This window comes from Aulonocara stuartgranti (assembly GCF_965226115.1).
Source record: "Aulonocara stuartgranti genome assembly, chromosome: 1".
Taxonomy (NCBI): domain Eukaryota; kingdom Metazoa; phylum Chordata; class Actinopteri; order Cichliformes; family Cichlidae; genus Aulonocara; species Aulonocara stuartgranti.
Genome location: NC_138939.1, coordinates 36,307,052 through 36,329,669, shown reverse-complemented (window position 1 = coordinate 36,329,669; position 22,618 = coordinate 36,307,052). Strand labels below are relative to the sequence as shown.

Below are 22,618 nucleotides of genomic sequence, written 5' to 3'. Positions count from 1 at the left end.
TGTGTTGACCCAAGGTGAGATTTAAAACCTGCAGGACACTGGCCCTCGGGGCCTGGAATTACCCATCCCTGGTTTAGACTGTTTTCTATGAAGAGTTTTTTTCCCAGCAATAAAGCTGCGCTTTAAGTTTAACCTCCCGTCTATGAGTCCTGCGTTTGGGTCCAATCCTGCCTGCCACACAGCTGAATCATGACAATCATGACATGGCAGTTTCCAGGTGACAGCAAGCTTAGAGGCTTGGTGGTTCTGGTCTTTCTAACCACATTTCTCTCATCTGAGGGTGACAGTTTGGGTCTTCTCCCAGAACCTGTTGGTCTGAGTAACTCCTTATATTGTTGATATTGTTTGTAAGAAATCTGTAGATATGCACAAAACTTGCTGGTGTAATTGTATTGCAGTGCTAAATGGTCAGTATTTTAACAAGATGATGTGTTTCTGAAACAGACCTGCATGTGCAGGGCAGCCATTTTTTGTGTGGAGGGGATAAGTTGCAAGATGATCTGTGTGCTCCAATATCCAGAGTGAGCTGAGAAAGTGTTTATAAAATAATGCATGTAACATTTCTGCACCTTTTTAATGGAGTCTTGTGTAATTTAGCTCTTTTTATTTTTTTATTTTTTTATTTTTTGCTAGCTAAAACACCGGTGTCGGCACATAAGGACGCTGTCATAGCCCGTCAATGACGTTGTATATACGAATGTGAATCACATTATTGGCTGGACTATGGGATAAGGTGGCATCGTTCTAATCCGATATGGGAGCAGCCAATCACTTACTGACTAACACTGCAAAACAGAATTGTTAAAGTTTTATTTTCAATTCAGGTTAGATTTTTGTGTGTGTGTGTGTGTGTGTGTGTGTGTGTGTGTGTGTGTGTGTGTGTGTGTGTAACGCAGATTTTCTGTGCGTAGAGACCGTGCCCCCCACTGCGCAATTGCGCACGCACGCAGCTTAGAGGGAACATTGCCTGCCATGCGATTGCATTTGTCCCTAACCATCGGGATCCCTCATGTTAGCATTTACCGAGTGGGAAAAAAGTTTGTTCATCCTCCAGCTTCACTGTACTAATGTTATGCTAGCAACAGAGGCTTTAGTAAGGGGAAGTTAAGAAACAGGAAGTTTAGTGCAGAGCTGCAGAGGCATATTAATAAAATACAGGAAACCAGACAGAAAAAGCGGAACTAAGTAACACACACACACTCAGACCAAAAGGAGCTGTTTTGATTGAAACTGCGTGTGTGACATACAGCAGCACTATATATACGTATTTTTGACTTGCAAGGCTTTTAGAACCAACATTTTTAGCTCCACATATGTCTTATATGGTGTTATCTCTGTACTTTGCACGTCGCACTGTTTCAAACATTGCTTATATGGCAAAGTTCCTCTTTTCTGTGTCTTATCTATTAACTCATTCACTGCCAGGGCCTGTATTTGTATAGCGCTTTACTAGTCCCTAAGGACCCCAAAGCGCTTTACACAACCAGTCATCCACCCATTCACCCACTGGTGATGGCAAGCTACATTGTAGCCACAGCCACCCTGGGGCGCACTGACAGAGGCGAGGCTGCCGGACTCTGGCGCCACCTGGCCCTCTGACCACCACCAGTAGGCAACGGGTGAAGTGTCTTGCCCAAGAACACAACGACCGAGACTGTCCGAGCCAGGGCTCAAACCGGCAACCTTCCGATTACAAGGCGAACTCCCAACTCTTGAGCCACGATCGCCCGCTAGCGAGCTAACTTCCTGCTAACTTCCTGCTAACTTCCAACTCTGTTAAATTTAATAAATTCTGTTTTCATGGATGCCTGGTTGTTAAACTTAATCGTTACACCTGGCAAAGCAGCAACGCTGATTATTTTATTACTGATGAAAGGATTTAGACAGTTTTTCAACTCTCAGTAATGCTGCAGTGATCGTTTGACTTAGGGACCTGCAGCAGAGTTTGGGCCTGGATGCAGCTAATGACGTCAGACTTAAAGACCGGATAGTATTGAGATTATAATCAGTGCCTCCACTTAGCAGCAGATGACCTTTCAGCATTTCATCTACAAAATATTGTTTCATGCATCAATGAAACAACCTTCTCATTCAGCAGACTTATTAACTAGAAAACAGCATGAAATGATATAGTAAACTCGCAACAAACTAAAATAACAGACTGTTGGCAGAGGTATGAAAATGCGCAGTAAAATCTAACGTGCATAGCTAACTTCATCAACGACATTTTGGGAGGAATAATCACACATCAGCCTTCGGCTGATGAACGCATACGCCCCCTAGAGCGCGCTAACTTTATTAACAGCCACACAAATGTAAAGCACACATCAAACATAAATAAACCATTTGACTGTCTCCATAATTGAGAGCATTTTCTCTTCTTATTTCAACACCCCCACTTGCTCTCATATTATGATGCTCTTAAGTAAACAAAAAAAACAACAAACAAAAGGTTTCTTCCTCAGTACTGTATACATGTTCGTATACCATGTTAATGCCCAAACATAAACTTCTCAAACTTGAACAGCTTAACTTTTGTTGCAGGTTTTGTCATTACATCTGCAACCATCTCTTCTGTTGAACAATAATCCAGAGTTATTTTTCCTGCACTCACAGTTGATCTCACAAAGTGGTACTTTATGTCAACATGTTTACATCTCTGTCTCGTCACAGGATTCTTCGCCAACGCAATTGCACCCTGATTATCTTCATGAACTTTTGGCGGTGCATATTTTTGTCCATCAATACCTTGTAACAGTTGCATTAGGTACAAAACTTCTTGTAGGGTCGCAGCTAAAGCCATGTACTCCGCTTCACAGGTAGATAATGCAACAGTAGGTTGTCTTTTGGTTTTCCATGAGGACCATCTACAGACAAGCTTATGCAATAACCAGTTATACTCCGTCTGTCTGTTACATCAGCTGCCCAATCAGCATCGCTGTATGCCCACAACCTCAGTTCTTTGTTGTCACATTTCCTGTAACACAGTTCTTTCTCGGTTGTCCCTTTCAGATACCTCAGTACATGTTTTACTGTAGTCCATTTGTCTTCAGTTGGCTCAGTAAAGTACTGTGAAAGTTTACTGACTATAAAACTCAAGTCCGGTCTTGTGCATGTAGCCAAATAGATCAGACTACCAACTGCCTCTCTGTACCTTTTGACATCACTCATCTTTTCTGCATCATCAGCATAGTTCAGTTTTTGCTCACAAGGTGTCTGTCTTTCTTTACAATCCTGCATGTTGAATCTTTCAAGTACTTTTTCCACATATTGTTTTTGTGACATTTTTACACAGTTATCACTCTGGTCAAAATCTATACCAATGAAATGTCTCAGTTTACCCAAATCCTTCATTTTGAATTTTGCTGCAAGCATTTTCTTCACAACAGTTAGTTCACTTTCATCACTAGCAGCAATGATCAGGTCATCTACCCATACAATCAGAATCACCTTCTTATTTTCTGTCATTTTTGTGTAAACACAATGGTCAGCGGGGTTTTGCACGAAGTTGTTCTCACTCAGATATTCATGCAACAACTTGTTCCAATTCCGGCCTGATTGTTTTAGCCCATATAGCGACTTTTTCAACTTGCACACCAGTTTTTCATTTGTGTCGGATTTTACCTCATAACCCTCAGGTTGTTCCATGAATACCTCACAATCTATTGGTGCATGAAGATAGGCAGCTTTAACATTCATCTGATGTAAAAGCATGTTTTCTTGTGCTGCCTTTTGCATCAACACTCTGATACTAGTCAGGTTAGCAGTAGGGGGAAATGTTTCTTCATAATCCACACCTATCCTCTGACTATATCCTTTAGCAACATAACGTGCCTTGTACTTCTCAGATCCATCAACATTGTTTTTGACTGCGTACACCCATCTACCCCCCACTGTCTTCTTACCCTCAGGCAAAGTGGTTAAGGTAAATGTGTCATTTTCTCTTAGTGATTGCATCTCTTCATCCATTGCACTGACCCATTTCTCTGAGTTAGATGAAGTTATTGCTTCCTTGAATGTTTGGGGAATGTTACACATTGCTCTGTAACAATAATCCATGTTTGTAAGTACTTGATCACAATCCTCCTTATCAGTAACATATTCACTTAAATACCCAGGCCTCTTTCTCACTCTGGAAGGATACCTTGCAGCCTCGCAGTCGAGTTCATTCTCCTGTGACTGGCTGCTCATCTCAGACATGCTTACTGGGATCTGTTCCTGAGTATCTGTGTGTTCTGTACTCACATCAGTCTGTTCTCTGGTCTTGGTGAACCTGTTTGGTGTCTCAAAGTCACCCTCATCATCTGGCACCTTGTCAGTCTGTGTTTGTCTCTCTACTCTTGTTTTAGTCTCAAACTTCACCAGTCTATGCTTCTGTACTTTCCCACTGCCCGGGTAGTAGACCATATAAGCTGGACTGTTCTTGTCATATCCAACAAAAATTCCTTTCTCACACCTTGAGTCTAGTTTTCTCTTGTTCTGCCTGTAGGCATAACACACTGACCCAAATGTCTGCATCCTGGAAAGGTTTGGCCTTCTTCCTGTCAGCATTAAATATGGTCTCTGTTCTGTGCGTCTGTTAAAACATCTATTCCTCACTACAGCTGCTGTTTGCACTGCGTAAGTCCACAACTCTTTAGGTAACTGTTTCTCTATTAACATACACCTGGCCATATCAAAAAGAGTACGCCAATTGCGTTCTGCAGTACCATTTTGGTGTGGTGAGTATGGTGCTGAGGTCTCATGCCAGATTCCATTTTTGCTAAGGAGTGCCTGATACTCATTTCCCATAAACTCTGTTCCATTGTCAGACCTGATACATTTAACTTGCCCATACGGGGCTGTATCAGCCAAAAACTTCTGTGTTGCTTTTGCTGTGTCACTCTTATTTTTCAGAAAATACACAAACACTGCACTGGAATAGTCATCAGTGAATGATAGTGCAAATCTATATCCATCTCTGGACTCTGGGTCTACTGGACCAGCTAGATCTGTGTGTACCAGCTCTAAGGCGGTTTTGGCTCGTGCATCAGGGTCCCTGTTTCTAGTTTGAACAAACTTTCCCTGTGTGCACACTTCACAATGCAAGACAGATTTATCTGTTTTTCCTTTGATTGCCATACCATCAACAACCCCCTGTAATTTCTGAATGTCATCATAATTACAGTGACCAAGAATTTCATGCCATGTTTGCATGTCATAGCAACCCTTACACTGGTCTTTACCTTCAGTGTTTACTGTTTGTAGGTAGTACAGTCTGTTGTACTCATATATTGGGAACCTTGTACCGTCTTTGTGTCGCAGGGTGTCTTTTCCTTGCTTGAAGATCATAGTTGCTCCATTTGAGGTAGCTGCTTTCACAGAGAAGATGTCTTGTGGATACGATGGGATGTACAGTGCCTGTTTCAAGGTTGTTTTGTGGCACTGCCCCCTGCTGTCCATCAAGCAAAACTCTGCCTCCCCTCTTTGCTCTGCAACTCCAGTGCACTTGGTGCCGTCAGCCAACTCTACGTAGTGTGACTTGGGCTGGAAACTGTCGTCGAATCTCCTGAACTTCGTTATATCTGTAACAATATGCGAAGTTGCCCCTGTGTCCACCATCAGACCCTTTTTGTTGATGCCATGCTCTGACTGGAACGCTGCACCCTCGCTGCTTACCCGGAATGCGTAGTCTTTGCTACCCCACTCCTCGGAAACTTTCCGTGCATTGTCTTGCCGCCGTTTCCGTCTGCATGTTGAGTCCCGATGGGTGGTGCTTTTACACTCGCTACACCACTGCTTGCGCTGACACGTCCTGGCTTTGTGTCCCTTTAGTCCGCATCTGAAACACACTATGTCTGCGTTGCCGGCCCCACGGTCATTCGATTTTTCAAACGTGGGATTGTCGCTCGGTCGTGCACGTGCTTTCATGATGTTGTCATCTGACGCTGCGGCGCGCATTTTCTCTGTGTCTTCAAAGCTTCGCAGTTTAGTTTTAAATTCAGCAAAAGTCACTTCAACTTCACTTTGTGTGACATGGATAGCAAACGGTTTGAACGATTCTGGCAGTCCCTTCAAAACCATTGCTACCAATAGCCCATCACTCAAAGTTTCACCAGCATTCCTCAGGGCTGTGATTATTGTCTCTGCTCGTATCACATACTCAGTCACACTCTCACTGCTGGACTTTTGGAGCGAAGTGAGTTCTGTATACAGGCTAATTATACGAGGCTTTCCTTTACCTGCATAATAGTTTCTTAGAATCCCCAGCGCCTTCCGTCCATCATCCGCTGCTTCTCGCATAACAAGAGACAAACTTTTGTCATCCAGAAACTGGATCAGCTCCGCGTAGGCCTCTGCATTCTTTGCTCTCTCTTCTTCTCCCTCCGCGTCGGTAGGCTGCTTCAAAATAATGTCTCTTAAACCTTGCAGACGAAGGTGGCCCAAAAATTTCGTCTCCCATAGTTCGTAATTCTTTTCATCTCCATCAAAAACTAGCCGAGCCCAACGGCTATTTGACTCAGCGGCTCGTCGGCTCATGGCGCTAGCATGGTATGCTAATCCTCACCGAGTGCGCAGTACGTCGCGGCGTTTCTCTCGGTGGCAAAACGACATGGACTCTTTTGGAAAACTTCTTAGCTTCCTGGGCCCATAACCTGTTGGCAGAGGTATGAAAATGCGCAGTAAAATCTAACGTGCATAGCTAACTTCATCAACGACATTTTGGGAGGAATAATCACACATCAGCCTTCGGCTGATGAACGCATACGCCCCCTAGAGCGCGCTAACTTTATTAACAGCCACACAAATGTAAAGCACATATCAAACATAAATAAACCATTTGACTGTCTCCATAATTGAGAGCATTTTCTCTTCTTATTTCAACACAGACTTTAGTTCAATAAAATTGATATTCCAAATACTTATTAAAATTAAGGTTCAAGATAAAATAAAAGAAATGCGTAGAATAAATCTAATTGGCAGATTCCTTTGCGAGCTACCTTTATGGAAGTTAAGGTTCCATAAAGGTTATAATTTGTTGTGTTCTTCCTCATGGTTGTATGTCGCCTTCTTCAACGTTTCCCCAGAAATTCTTAGATTTGGGATTTTTATATTTTTGCATTCGTTCAGCATTAAATGTGCCTCACGTATTCATATACAGTCTTCCAAGTCTCCCTGCATTTAGGTCAAGATCATACAAGCCACACAGTCATACCATGAAAACTTGACTTTCAAATATGTGAGTGTATCAGCTTTCTTATAACTAACGTGATGCAGCACACCTCGTCCACCTGACAATATAGCTGACTGACAAAATAAGATTCACAATTGAGGACAAAGAAAGTTAGCTTTATTTTATTTTTTATATAAAACTGGCCACAGCAAACATGTTGGTTGTCATGTTCACCTCCAGGCACATGACACAATATGCTTTTAGATTTAAAACATACTTGGAAAAACTTTAAAAAGTCTCAAATTGTAATCATGTGAACTGATTCTCATCTTGTCCAGTTCAAAGTGGTTATCTCAAAATAAAAAGGAAAGACCATATAAAATCCTAAAGGTGCTGGTGAGCCATTTTATACATAGCTATGAGGGCTTCTGCACTTGCACTCTGCCCCTCCTTAAAAAACAAAACCATCGAGAGCCACTGGGCTGTTATGGAGGGCTAGGTGTGACTAAATGAATGAAATAAATATGCCATTAAATAATGAATTAAATGTGTCAATTAATTACATTTTGAAATAAATAAATAATGCAATTAAAAAATATATCCATCCATCCAGCCATCCATTCGCTTCCGCTTATCCTTTTCAGGGTCGCGGGAGGCGCTGGAGCTTATCCCAGCTGTCATAGGGCGAGAGGCAGGGTACACCCTGGACAGGTCGCCAGTCTGTCGCAGAGCTAACACACAAGGACAGACAACCATTCACACTCACATTCACTCGCACATTCACACCTAGTGGCAATTTGGATTATCCAATTAACCTATCCCCACAAGCTGCATGTCTTTGAACGGTGGGAGGAAGCCGGAGTACCCGGAGAGAACCCATGCAGACACGTTTGAGAACATGCAAAATAAAAAATATATAATCTATATTAAATCAATGGGCATTTCCAATTTAAATTAAACATTTAATTATTTAATATTTATATTCGTGGGGATAGGTTAGTTGATTAATCCAAATTGCCCATAGGTGTGAGTGCGGGAGTAAATGTGAGAGCGAATGGTTGTCTGTGTCTGTGTGTTAGCCCTGCGACAGACTGGCGACCTGTCCAGGGTGTACCCCGCCTCTCGTCCTATGACAGCTTGGATAGGCTCCAGCGCCCCCCAAAAAGGATAAGCGGAAGCGAATGGATGGATGAATATTTATATTTATTCTTTTTGTCACTCCTGGTCCTACATAAGCTTAGCGTATCCTACATGTCACGGGGGTGGGGGGGTGGGGGTCTGCAGTTTTACGTGCCTCTCTGGGGTTTCTCTCCTTCTCTTATCCCCCCACATCCTCATCCCCAAATCAGCCAAATGTCACGGCCCAGTAGTAACAGTTCAGACTGTGAGCTGTGAACCGTGAAGCTACTGAAAACTGAGAGGGACTAATAAAATAAAGAGTATTCAAATGACTATGAATAGCATAATAAAGAGTATTCAAATGACTATGAATAGCATGAAACACTACGACAACTAGAATAGAGAAATTCAGTGGCAAGGGGCCACGGAGAACAAGAATGAGAGGAGAGCTGAGTTAAGAGCGAGGTCCGTGGAGTCCTGATGAGAACCAAGTTTAAACAGATCTTGTCTTACTTTGCAGGTGGAGGTTTTTTTATGCACAAGAGGGGAGAAGAGGTCAGAGTGACGGCGCTGTTTACAGGTGGGGTGTTACGTGGGTGCTGTGACAGGAGGGCAGCCAGGTGAGTGCAGCACAGTACCTGTAATACCTACAGCATGTTCTAATCGTTCTAGTAGGATAGTATGGTCGACAATATCAAACACTACACTGAGGTCTAGCAGGACAAGCAAAGAAAACTAAAGTGCCCATAGATCTGTCTCTGTGTTGACCCTGTGACAGGCTGGCGACTTGTGCAGGGTGTACCCCACCGCCCGCCCGCCCTATAACAGCTGCAATGAGTTCAAGACAGCTTCCACTAGCTTATCATTTTCCCAGAGCGGCTGCTCTTTCTGAATTCTTTTATTTCACTAGTACATGTTTTTTCTTCTTAACACATTGCAATTTTCAGAGAAATGTTGAATTATAATTATCAACTCAGTCCCAAAACTGATGATGCAAATACTATTTTTAACTAGTCAATTCACCTGTTTTCTTTTGCAAGAAATGTATCCTTATGTAAATCTTTCTTTCATTTGGCAACAGTCAAATGCTTTCTGCATATGCATTGAATGACAGCTGATGGCTGGCACACACGTACACATTTCTGCTAGTCAAATCAGTGTTCTTGTGTATCAAATTTAAAGCAGTGAAACACTCAGTTTGATGTTGGTGGCTTGTCGAGCAGCAGCAGGTATTTCTTCGTAAACACTTGAGCATCCCACAAAAAAGGCAAAACAATGCACCAGAGCATCCCCAACATGCTAATTTTCATAATCACTATCAAAATTCAAAGCTCTCAGCACTGGTACGGAGTCAGAGGGAATACCGAGAGTGTAGCCTGATGTGTTTCACCGAATCATGGATGCACCAGGACATTCCTGATGAGAATGCTTCCGTGGAAGGCTTCCACACTGTTTGGGCGGACAGGGACAGCATCGCTAGCGGTAAGCGGAAAGGAGGTGGGCTTGCTGTTTTAGTTAACAACCGGTGGTGTAACCCTGCTAACATAACAATCAAAGAAAAGATTTGTTGCCCGGACATTGAACTGTGTGCTGTTGGACTCAGGCCGTATTATTTACCCAGGGAATTCTCTCACGTCATCTTGGTGGCTGTTTATGTTCCTCCCTCTGCTAACCCCACAGCTGCATGTGACACTATCCACTCTGCCATAGCTCGGTTACAGACTCAGCACCCGAGTGCCTTTATTGTGATCTCGGGTGACTTCAACCATGTATCACTGGACAATACACTAACAACATTCAAACAATATGTGGACTGTCCCACCAGGGGAGAGAAAATTTTAGACTTACTGTATGCTAACGTCAAGGATGCATACAGCTCCTCCTCCCTCCCCCCACTTGGTAGGTCAGATCATAACCTGATTCACCTCACCCCCCGCTATGTGCCAATTGTGAGGAGGGAACCTGTGACCACGAGGACTGTTAGGATGTGGTCAGAGGAGGCAATAGCGGAACTACAGGGCTGTTTTGAGGTGACCAACTGGGAAACACTCTGTGAGCCTCACGCTGAGGACATCAATGGGCTTACTGAGTGTATCACAGACTACATAACTTTCTGCACCGACTCCATTATTCCAGCTCAGACTGTTCATTGTTACCCAAATAACAAGCCGTGGGTGACTAAGGACATCAAAGCCCTCCTCAACGACAAGAAGAGGGCTTTCAGAGGGGGCAACAAAGAGGAGGTGAGGAAGGTCCAGGTGTTACTAAAGGACAAGATCAGAGAGGCTAAGGACAATTACAGGAGGAAGCTGGAGTGGAAACTCCAGCAGAACAGCATGATAGAGGTGTGGAGGGGTATGAAGACCATCACTGGATTCAGGCCAACAGCAGGGGAGCTGAGGGAGGTGAGAATAGAGCTAATGAGTTGAATCTGTTTTTCAATAGATTCGACACCACAGTGTCTGCTTACACCCCCACAACCTCACCTGTAGTCAGCCTGGAATCCAGAGCCACACCACTGTGCCAGCCTCTCTCTTCACATGGCGCTGTTGCCTCCTGTGAGATTCCTGACACCCCTCCCCCACCCATCACCTTCACTCAATACCATACTGCCCTGTCACACCTGGAGAAGAGAGACACGTATGTGAGAATGCTGTTTGTAGATTACAGCTCAGCATTCAATACCATCGTTCCCTCGAAGCTGGACAGGAAACTGCAGGATCTAGGACTGAGCAGCTCCCTCTGCAGCTGGATCCTTAGCTTCCTGTCTGACAGACGCCAAGTGGTCAGACTGGGCAGCATCACCTCATCCCCCGTCACACTGAACACTGGTGCTCCACAGGGGTGTGTACTGAGCCCTCTCCTGTACTCACTCTACACCTACGACTGCACGGCCACTAACAACTCGAACATCATTGTGAAGTTTGCGGACGACACTACAGTGGTGGGTCTTATCACCAACAGTGATGAGACAGCTTACAGGGAGGAGGTCAGCGCCCTGACCCACTGGTGTCAAGACAACCATCTCACCCTCAACGTCGCAAAGACAAAGGAGTTGATAGTGGACTTCCGGAGGTGCAGAGAAGTACACACCCCCATCACCATCAACGGCGCTGCTGTGGAGAGAGTGAGCAGCTTCCGGTTCCTTGGTGTACATCTGGCTGAGGATCTTACGTGGTCAGTACACACAAACAAAACAGTGAAGAAGGCGCAGCAGCGCCTCTTCTTTCTCAGGAGACTGAAAAGATTTGGCATGAGCCCCCGCATCCTCAGGACCTTCTATCACTGTGCCATTGAGAGCATCCTCACTGGATGCATCACCACCTGGTATGGCAACAGCACCGCCTACAACTGCAAAGCTCTCCAGCGAGTAGTGCGGTGCTCTGAACGGATAATTGGAGGTGAGCTTCCCTCCCTCCAAGACATCTACAGGAAGCGGTGCCTGAGGAAAGCGGGGAGGATCATCAAGGACTCCAGTCACCCCAGCCATAAACTGTTCAGACTACTTCCATCAGGAAGGAGGTTCTGCAGCATCCGGTCCCGTACCAGCAGACTGAGAGACAGCTTCTTCCACCAGGCCATCAGACTGCTGAACACTTCATAGACACCTCAGCTTCACTACTGGAACTTTAACATTATGCACTCCATACTGTACAATAACGCCACTGTTTTGCACATGTCTCACTCTGTATATTTTATTTTATATATTTTATTTATTGTTTACTCTATTTAATTTGTAAAATATGTGTACACACACACACACACACACACACACACGTAGAAAAATATTTAGTATACACATCCAGAAATGCATATACTATTATATATTGTACATATATTTATTAGTTTCAGATGTAGCCATTCTTGTATTTTGCTTGTTTACATTATTGTATTTTGCACAACTCTTGCTTGTGAAGCTCGCACACAAGAATTTTACTCACATGTGCTGTACCAATGTACCTGCACATGTGATGTGACAATAAAAGTGATTTGATTTGATTTGAGATGCAAATGAGGAGACTTCACTCAGGCAAGTCTGCTGGACCAGACGGAGTGAGTCCCCTCGTCCTCAAGACCTGTGCCCCCCAGCTGTGTGGAGTCTTTCATAAACTGTTTATGCTGAGTCTGAGTCTGCAGAGGGTCCCAGTGATGTGGAAGACATCATGCCTCGTCCCTGTACCAAAGACGCCACGTCCCAGTGGCCCCCAGGATTACAGGCCCGTGGCACTGACCTCCCACATCATGAAGACCCTGGAAAGGCTCATCCTGGACCAGCTGCGACCCATAGTAAGACCACATCTGGATCCCCTTCAGTTCGCTTATCAGCCTCGTCTCGGAACTGAGGACGCCATCATCTACCTGCTCAATCGTGTCTACACCCATCTGGACCAGCCGGCGAGCACTGTGAGGGTCATGTTTTTTGACTTTTCTAGTGCTTTCAATACCATCAGGCCGACCCTCCTGAGTGATAAGTTAGCAGCGATGCAGGTGGATGCTTCTCTGGTGTCCTGGATTGTTGATTACCTGACAGGAAGACCACAATATGTACGTCTCCCACAGTGTGTGTCTGACAAGGTGATTAGCAACACAGGGGCACCACAGGGGACTGTCCTCTCCCCCTTCCTCTTCACCCTCTACACCACAGACTTCAGCCACTGCACAGAGACCTCCATCTTCAGAAGTTTTCTGATGACTCTGCGGTGGTTGGATGCATCAGCAGGGTTGATGAGACAGACTACCGGGCTGTGGTCGACTCCTTTGTCACGTGGTGTGAACAGAATCATCTGCAGCTCAACGTGGCAAAGACCAAGGAATTGATCATGGACTTCAGGAAGACCAGGAAACACTTGACCCCTGTTTCAATCCAGGGGGTCAGTGTTGACATTGTGGAGGACTATAAATACCTTGGAGTACACACATTGACAATAAACTGGACTGGGCTAAAAACACCACAGCACTTTACAGGAAGGGCCAGAGTCGTCTCTATTTTTTGAGGCGACTGAGGTCCTTCAACATATGCCAGAAAATGCTGAGGATTTTCTATGAGTCTGTTGTGGCCAGTGCGATCCTCTATGCTGTTGCATGCTGGGGGAGCAGGCTGAGGGTCGCAGATGCCAACAGTCTTAATAAACTAATCCGTAAGGCCAGCAATGTTGTGGGGATGGAGCTGGACTCCCTCAAGGTGGTGTCGGAGAGGCGGATGCTGTCCAAGATAAAGACAATGTTGGATAACACCTCCCACCCACTCCATGACATGCTGGTCAGTCACAGGAGCTCGTTCAGTGAGAGACTGAGATTACCGAAAAGCACCACTGAACGACACAGGAAATCATTCCTGCCTGTGGCCATCTCCCTGTACAACGCATCCACTTAACACACTGGTTACTGCTACAACTACACATGTTTCTTTTCCAGCTATTTATTTATGAGTGACTTATGTATGTATGTATATATATGTATATATTGTACTATTCTTAGTTAGCGTATTGTCTGTCTTGTCTTAATGTTGGTTTATAATGGAGCACTGTAACAAAAAATAATTTCCCCCAGGGATCAATAAAGTATTCTGATTATGATTCTGATTCTCAGTTAATATTAGTACAACTGGATAAATTGAGATTTGATCCAGTGGTGTAGAAATCTTGCAAGTGGTTGTGGAAATAAAGGATTCAGACAAATAGGTAATTTCATCAGGTCACATCTCATCAGATATATGCTTTTATATATTTGCTGACAAAGAGCCTTGATCAGATTGACCAGACAATTTAATCTCATTTAGGCATTTGTCATGGCACAGTGGCCCGTGGAAATGGGATGGACTCAAGTGCAGATTCAAAACCGGAGGCCAGGGGTGAGGTGTAACGAAAAGAGATTTTATTTTACAATGCTCAGAGGCTAACAGAAAGTGCAGACTAGAATCAATGAACATAAACTAGATGTCTGAGGCGAGAGAAAATACTGTGATGATAACTAGATGGCAGGGATAACTGGGTGCAGGTACTGGGCAGGGGAAACTGTGGCGGGCCAGGGCACTGAAACAGAGGAGAGAGCAGTCAGGGGAATCCCACAGAGGGTTGCGAGTGAATCTAAGGATAGTACGCAGAGCTGTCTTACAAGCTTGCAGGTGGGGTTGCGTGGAGGGGGGAGGCAGGAGAGGTCCAGGTGGGTGCTGTATGCAATGCAGGGAGGCAGGCAGGAGAGAATGGCAGTTCCAAAACGGAGAGGGATTACCGGCGGCAGCAAACTGGTATCCAGGAGAACTTGGTAGGTGGGTTTCAGAGGCTGACGAGAAAAACAGAGATACGGTTAATACACACGATGAGTCACCAAGGAACGGACATGAGGCCGAGAACTGACTAAAGTTGGCAGATAATCTGGCGAAGACCAGTTGAGTGCGCTGGTCATAAATACTGCTGGTACGATTGCCATCAGGTGAGGAACAACAAAGACTCCACCCAGTGGGGAGGAGCCGATGCTGTGGAAAACCACCCAGACCACGACAGCATTATAATTGAAAACGGTACCTTTGACATCACAGCAATAAATATGAAAAATGAATGCACAAGTTAGAGAATGCAAACCCCCCCCCCCCCCCCCCCCAACCACTATCCAATCCGTATCCAGCAGCAGAACTGGTTGTGAGAGTGCGACATTATTATACTATCTTATGCCATGTCATACCCCTAATTAAAGATTGTGAAATTTTTATGTAATTTTAGTTTGCATTATACTCCTGACTTAGAAGAAGGTGACAACTATTACATTTATTAGACTGATTTGTATTACATGAGACTGCTGATTCATTGTGAATGAATGACATTGTTTTATGATGCATTATACTGCTGATTTATAAGAAACACTGTTTTCCGAGAATCATGGCCTTATTTGTCTGATTAGAAAAGAAAGAACATACTGCACAGGAAGCCAAGGTCATAACTTAGGCTCACTGAGAGAGAAAGAATGTGGATGTTTAGTTTTTATGACTGTGGAAGGGGGCTGACGCTATAAGAATGAGAAACGGTCAAACACTTCGAGATCTGGCGGACACCCTCCTGTCCACATCTCCCCTCCGGATGGTTAATGCTCAAAGTGCTGTACGGAATAATGAGAATTGTATGGAATAAAGAGATTGTTGATTGAGCATTTTTATACACCAAGTGTTGTTCTTCCTTCAGCCCAAAGATCAAAGAATTGAAATATTTAACAAGAGCCTTGTTAAGAGTGTTAGTGTTAGTCTGTGTGATCATAAAACTTTGTGCTGAGCACTCCTATCAGTATTTAGGAGGTCCGGCTATAAGTATGGTTGTGCTGAACACTGACTGAAAATATCCTTGAAACTGAGTACTTTGTAAGGAATGAGCAAAATCTCAAGTATTAAAGCAAGAGAAAAGGTCAAGGTCAAATTTATTTATATAGCACATTTCCAGACAGGTGATGCTGCACAAAGTGCTTAACAATAAAAAATGCCATTAAAAAGAAAGAATGAATTTAAAAAAATTAAAACAATAACTAAGACTATTAAATAAGACTAAAATGCTTGGGTCATAGTATGTTAAAAGCCAGGGCATAAAAATGTGTCTTTAGTAGTGATTTAAATTGATGAAGTGTTTGTGCAGATCTAATATTTAGGGGAAGACTATTTCAAAGTCTGGGACCTGCCACAGAGAAAGCTCTATCACCACGAGATTTGAGATTAGTTCATGAGATGGATAGCATTAATTCTGAGCTCACTTTGCAAACATTTTTTTCTCCTAACAGACTTTATGACCAGACTGACTTAGCCACCATCTATGTAAAGTCCGATGAAGACACAATGAACTTTAAGACATGTATTGCATGGATATGTTTGCATAAAAAAAATGACGAATGGGTACAGCTCGGTGGACTCCCGTGGGCATCAGACGAGCCAAATAATCATGAAAGCTGTGGTGTTGTCCAATACAATGATGACAAGCAAGTAAAATTGTTCTTGAAAACATTTTTAAGAACTGTTTTGAAATTGTGTTCATGCTTTTTTAAACAACTATAAATTCAAAATCTCTCCAAAATACTCAATGCATTTCTCAATCAGGGTGTAGTGTTTTGTGCTTTCATTTTTCATAAACCTACTGCACTGGGTTTACTGATACTTTTCCAGAAAGATAATTCTGACTGACACACCAGAGATGGCCTTGCAAGAAAGACAAACTATAATAGCTGATGTGAAATTAGATGTGATGTTAACGAAGACTTGTGTGCTTCACTTTTTTTTGTTCTTGTCAGAAATTAGTAAAAACAACTGGAAACTGCTTTTGCAGCACTACATGACCACCATGAGTCCCACACACAACCAGACACAGAAAATGTGCTCGATTTTGCTTGTTCTATATGTGCTTTGACAAAGCAGGCCTTTGTCTTTTCAGAAATCCTCCATCCAGCTCAGTTCTGTAGCATTCAAGTTGGCTTTGGTCCTGGCACCCTACTGTGTAAATTAGGAGAGACTAGTGTTGGGATTTAAATATATATTCTTAATGCTTATTTGCTGATTATATTGTTTTATTAACAATTATATTGTTTATTATTGATTATATTGTTTTATAAACAAATTTAAGGTGACGTTTTCCAGATTACAACTGGCTGAGGAGAAGGACATCTGTGGGGATCTGATCAGGTTCTAAGATGATAAAGAACTCTTTTTCTAAAAACAAAAAACAAAACAAAATAAAACAAATGAATGAGCTCATGTTGCTGAGGGTGAAGAATTTGATTATTAGTCTCCACTGTCAGCAAATATCTTGTGTGAATGAGTGAATGTGTGACTGAACTGTGATGGACTGATGATGTGGACTGAGTCTTTGACTGACCGGACACTGAGACAAAGATGGGACCAAGGTTAGGATGAGTAAATGTTCACAAACAATTAACCACATAGGGGAGAGAAGGGTGAATGCTTTGCTTTGCTTTGTTTTGCTTTGCCATGAGCAGGAGGAGAAGAGAGAACGGAGGGGAGACTGAAAGGTTCAAATGAGAGTTTGGAGCTGCAGACTTTTTTGGGTTGCTGACGTTTGCTTTAAGAAAATTCTGTTTTATTGATTGGGTCTAGATTATGGTAGTACATTATATAGTTGGGAAAATGCCAAATGCTAAAGGGGAGAAAATGTTGGACGTTACTCATGTTACTATTAACAAAAGCAGGCCACCGTAGAAGTCAATTCAATTTTATAGAGAAAAATAGTTACAACCAAAGTAATATTTATGAGTCACATAGGGGATTGCTAGACTTTTCAGATTAAAATGCAGTTATAGAATAACAAACACTTGTCCAAGTGACCAAGGTTTTTCCCTTTAAAACAGTAAATTATTAAAAGAGCACGATCGGTAAGGACTAGCTGATAGTGGAGGGAGACAGGAGTAAAGTAAGGAAAGTAAAACACATTTTGGTTAGCTCTGATAAATTAAAAATGAAGTTTTGTTTCTAGGCAGCTTTGAATGGAGCCAGGAGTTCAAAAAGATTTAACATGATAATTAAACTGATTTTATTCCTTAACACAGGTTTGCAGGCCTGTTTTAAATTCCTAAGATGTGGTGAAGCATTTTCAGGTTGCTCTATATAATAAATTGTATTTGATACTCTGAGACATAAGATAATTTGAAATAAGGGGCTTTATGATCATTTTATGATTGTCTGGGTGTTTGATAATTTAGCTATGATAAAACTTACTCACAAGTAAATGCTTTTATGCTTAAACTTAATTGATTGAAGATGTTCTTGGAAAATGATCTTTTAGTAGAATAAGCAGTTATAATGATTTTCTTACACATACTGAAAAAGTGCTCATGAAGAGATGGTCTATTGTGAAAGGTGACAGAGTGTAGTAAAAGGTCAATGTAAAAATGCTTGCAGAGACAGATAACAGGAAGATTGACTTGTATGTCAGAGTTAAGACACATTTTGCTTGGAAACTTTTGCACTGGCATAGCAACAGTTTTTTGTACAGGATGTTCATGATCAGATAAGAGAGGAGAGAGCGAACAACAGGAAACACCTGTTTCTCAAGAGGGTGTCAAAGGTTGTTAAAAGTGTCGCTTACCCAAATGAATAAAATTGAAGATTTCAATTTACCGGTCAATCTACGTCCCTACCCTCACCTATGGCCACGAGCTGTGGGTAGTGACCGAAAGAACGAGATCGCGGATACAAGTGGCGGAAATGAGCTTCCTCCGAAGGGTGGCTGGCCTCTCCCTTAGAGATAGGGTGAGAAGTTCGGCCATCCGTGAGGGGCTGAGAGTAGAGCCGCTGCTCCTCCACATCGAAAGGAGCCAGCTGAGGTGGTTCAGGCATCTGACAAGGATGCCTCCTGGGCGTCTCCTGGGTGAGGTGTTCCGGGCATGTCCCACCGGGAGGAGGCCCCGGGGCAGGCCCAGGACACGCTGGAGAGATTAGATCTCTCGGCTGGCCTGGGAACGCCTTGGTGTTCCCCCGGATAAGCTGGAGGAGGTGGCTGGGGAGAGGGAGGTCTGGGCTTCTCTGCTTAGGCTGCTGCCCCCGCGACCCGTCCCCAGATAAAGCGGATGAAGATGGATGGATGGATATATGTATAAATGATAGACCCTAGAACAGGATAGGTTGAACCAAGTTTGAATAATTAAGAGAACAATTGATGAACATAATAGGTTATGGAGGCATAGCAGGGAGAGGTGTTTTGTTTATCCTTTACAGGAGATTTCAGGACCACCAGAATACCACGAAGGGGTTATAATGAGAGCATAAAAGTAATGAAGAGTAATGAGAGGGACTTTAGTAATAGTTGGTAGGATTTTTATGTTATGTAAATTGCCCAAAAATAGTGTTAAGGCCAGATATGTGCTACCCGTTAGACGGGGTGAAAAACCAGGAGTAAATTTTTAATAGAGGAAACGGGTTAACTTTATAGAGGCCGTTTCCAAAGAGGGACAAAAGTAATGTAGGGCCTTTTACCAGAAAATCTAATTATATCTGTTTTTAGTTTACAGTAGTTATTAAGGAAGTCAGTTAATTGGGTTAACTAATAGAATTAGTTAAAGAGGGGGTCTGTTGGGATTTAAATATATATTCTTAATGCTTATTTGCTGATTATATTGTCTTATGTATAAAAGAGGGTCAGCTCTGAGTACAGTCTGAGCCCAAAAGTACTGACAGGAAACTGCATGCTTTTGCAGAGCATATGAGGTGCAGACAGAAAGTGAAACTAAGCAGAGTGTTTGATCGAAACTTGAAGTGTGCGTGATGTGCAGAGGAAGTATATAATAATCAGGCTACCTGCTGCTGCTTCAGACTTGAGCTGGCGTCTCTGTGGGCTCGGTCTCCTTTTCTGGAAATGTAAAAATAAAGATAATTTTTTGAGTTAGACCACTTTGAGCTTGTGTTTTTTTTTCGCCGCCAAAAGAATACAAAGAACTGAATTTAATACTAGATAGAGATTAGATGATGGCCCGGCAGCTAAGCCTGTCAGTCTTTTTAGGCACTGGGTCTGAACCCTCTGCACTACCCCTCTTCTGCAGCTGAGCCAAAAGCACAACCTCCTATTACATATTTCTACTGCCCTGCTTAAACTGGGAAGCTGCCAGGCTTAAACTATCCAGCCATATGCATCCCTGGCCTATGGATCACCTTTAAATTAGAGTGGCTGTAATCCAAGAAACCAGGTGCCTGGGCATGTTACTGTCATTGTCCTGGGTCATTTTGACCCAGCGTTCTTAGATTTCCTGTGGTTTTATATTTTGTTACTTCATTATGTTCCTAGGATTGTTCGGTTTAGTTTATTTGAATTTCCCCTGCTTTCTGTCTCCCTGTGTCTGTGCTTACATTGTGGTGTTAGTTCTGGTGCCATATTCCCACTCCTTCTGTTCCATGTTCTCCTCATCCCTTCATGCATTCCTTCATGTTCCCTCTCTCTCTCCAGGCTGTCTCTGTGTTCTTCCTGTCTTATGTTTAAGGTCCACGTCTTGGTGTCAGCGTTTTCAGTTTTGTGTCCTCCCCATCCTGTCAAGGGTAATTGTCCTCAGCTGTGTTCCCCGTGTGCTTCCGCTTGCCTCATTACTTTCTGTGTATTTATGTCAGTCTCCCTCTGTTCCGTTTTGCATCGTCCCTCAGGTGTTGGAGGCCAACACTGAGGAGGTGAGTTCAAATTCAGAGACTCGTGCATGAAATGTTTACATGAGACTTGCTTTCACGGATAAAGTGAGAACATGCAGCCAACATCTAATTGCTATGTAAATGCTTTACATCACACAACAGGGAGAAGTTTTAGTTTTTCCCTAAACAAAACTATTTTCATGGTTTTGGCTTTAGCTGTGCCTAAGACTATATTCACTGTACACACTCATCATCACTGTATCATAAATCCTACAAACAGGAACATCATTTAGGATGGGCTTCACATCAGTTTTTTATACAGCACCAAATCACAAAAACAGTCACCTCAAGGTGCTTAATAATATTGTATGGTAAAGACCGTACAATAATACAGAGAAACCCCAGCAATCAGACAACCCCGTATGAGCAAGCACTTTGGCGACATTGGGAAGGAAAAACTCCCTTGTAACTGCAAGAAACCTACAGAAGAACCAAGCTCAGGAATGGGCTGCACAGTACAAAAGACATGCTGTGGAAGAGAGCTAGGGATTAATAATAAATTTAATAATAATTAAATGTAGAGTGGTGTATTAACACATGGGGAGTGAAAAGGGGTGAGAGATGGAGAAACGCTCAGTGGATCATGGGAAACTTCAAGCAGCCTAAGTATATTGCAGCCAGCCAATAACATCGCTCCTCCAGTGTCAGCTTCACTGTCAGCAGCTCGCAATCCCCCACATCCACCACGTCCTTCGTTCAGTGGGGGACAGCTGCCTGCCTGCACAGGGTTTGAGCTCACCCATACCCCCGACCCTACAGACTGCAGTGAGAGGACCGACCCACCCCAGAGTCAGACGATTCCATCGCCACATACAACTGCAGCTTGGTGTCTGAATGCAGGAGAACAGGTGCTGAGGTAAACAGCTCCAGCAGTTTATCAAAAGCAGCAGCCTCTGGTGGCCAAACGAAAGGAATCTTGGGTGTGGTGAGACGTGTGACTGGTGCAGCTACCCGACTTTAGTTGTAGATGAATCGGCTGTAGAAGTTGGCAAAACTGAGGAAAAGCTGCAGCCTACCACTGAGTTGGGTGTGGGTTATTCTGTTACTGCATGCACCTGCACTCGTGCTAGGATGTACCCTAGAAAGGTGACTGATGGCGTGTGAAACTTGCATCTCAATGCTGTGATGTAGAGTCTGTTTACAGTTCATTGCGGACGTGAACCCAGTGGTCCTCCTTGGACTTGGAGAAAATCAGAATATCATCGAGGTAAGCAAAGGCATTCTGGAAGTCTCATAATACGTCGTTCACTAGAGCCTGAAACACGACATTAGTTAATCCAAATGGTAGGTGTCCAGTTCTGTGAAGAAAGTTTCTTCCTGGAGAGGCTTGAAAGCAGACTTAATCAATGACAAGGAATGGTTATTCTTTATAGTGATTTCATTAAAACGTCAAAAATCAATACAGGGCCTGAGGGTCTCGTCTTTCTTGGCCACAAAAATGAGCCAGCATCTACAAGGGAGGAAGATGGGCAGATCATTCCTGCGACCAATGATTCCCCGATGTATTTCTCCATTCTTTTGATCTCCAGCCCTGACATGTTGTGTAAACAACTTGAGGTAAGTGGAGCGCCCAGAAGGAGGTCAGTGGCGCAATCGTAAGGCCAGTGTTGGAAAATCTACCACAAAATCTGCTAGACTGTTTTTACCCATATGGAAGATTAATGGTTTATTTGCAGAACTGCCCTCAGACACAGGATGAGCGAAAGTTTTATTCAAAAAGTCACTGCAACAGAGGGACGAAGCCAAGGGACGAGGGGTGAAAACATTAAGGAAAGATTTGGTTACTTGTAGTTGGACGAAGCAGGGCAAGAGGGAGGGGTGATTCATCGGGTGAGTTGCTGAGCTATGGAATGAGGAAAATGGGATGTCCGACCTCTTCTTTCCTTTTTCACAGCAGAGAAGGCGATGCAAGCAGGAGGGCAGGGAGGCGAGTGTTCAAGCGGCTGAAAACGAGTCCAGCAGCAGGTAGTTAAGTCGTAGACAGGTAGTGAGTGAGCAGAGTGAACCAGCAACAGGGAATGATCCGGTACTTTACTGAGCTGGGTTAGTAATGACCAAAGGATCCAAGCTGGAAACACAAAGCCAGGAATGTTTTTTGGACACCACTCAGACAGATGGCAAGGACAACATGCGGCTAAACATGTCACTCCTGGTCTGACTGGGGAAAGAAAAATCCATGCTCAACATGTACA

The 22,618-nt window shown here is 43.5% G+C and overlaps 1 protein-coding gene across 1 annotated transcript in view; it reads left to right on the top strand.

Moving 5' to 3' along the window:
* Nucleotides 1–688: 688 nt before the first annotated feature.
* LOC309696591 (uncharacterized protein) overlaps nucleotides 689–22,618 on the top strand; it is a 74,380-nt gene continuing 52,450 nt past the window's right edge. The window contains exon 1 of the mRNA XM_082517870.1: nucleotides 689–733. The gene's annotated coding sequence lies outside the window, so the exon portion shown is untranslated. The remainder of the gene's footprint in view (nucleotides 734–22,618) is intronic.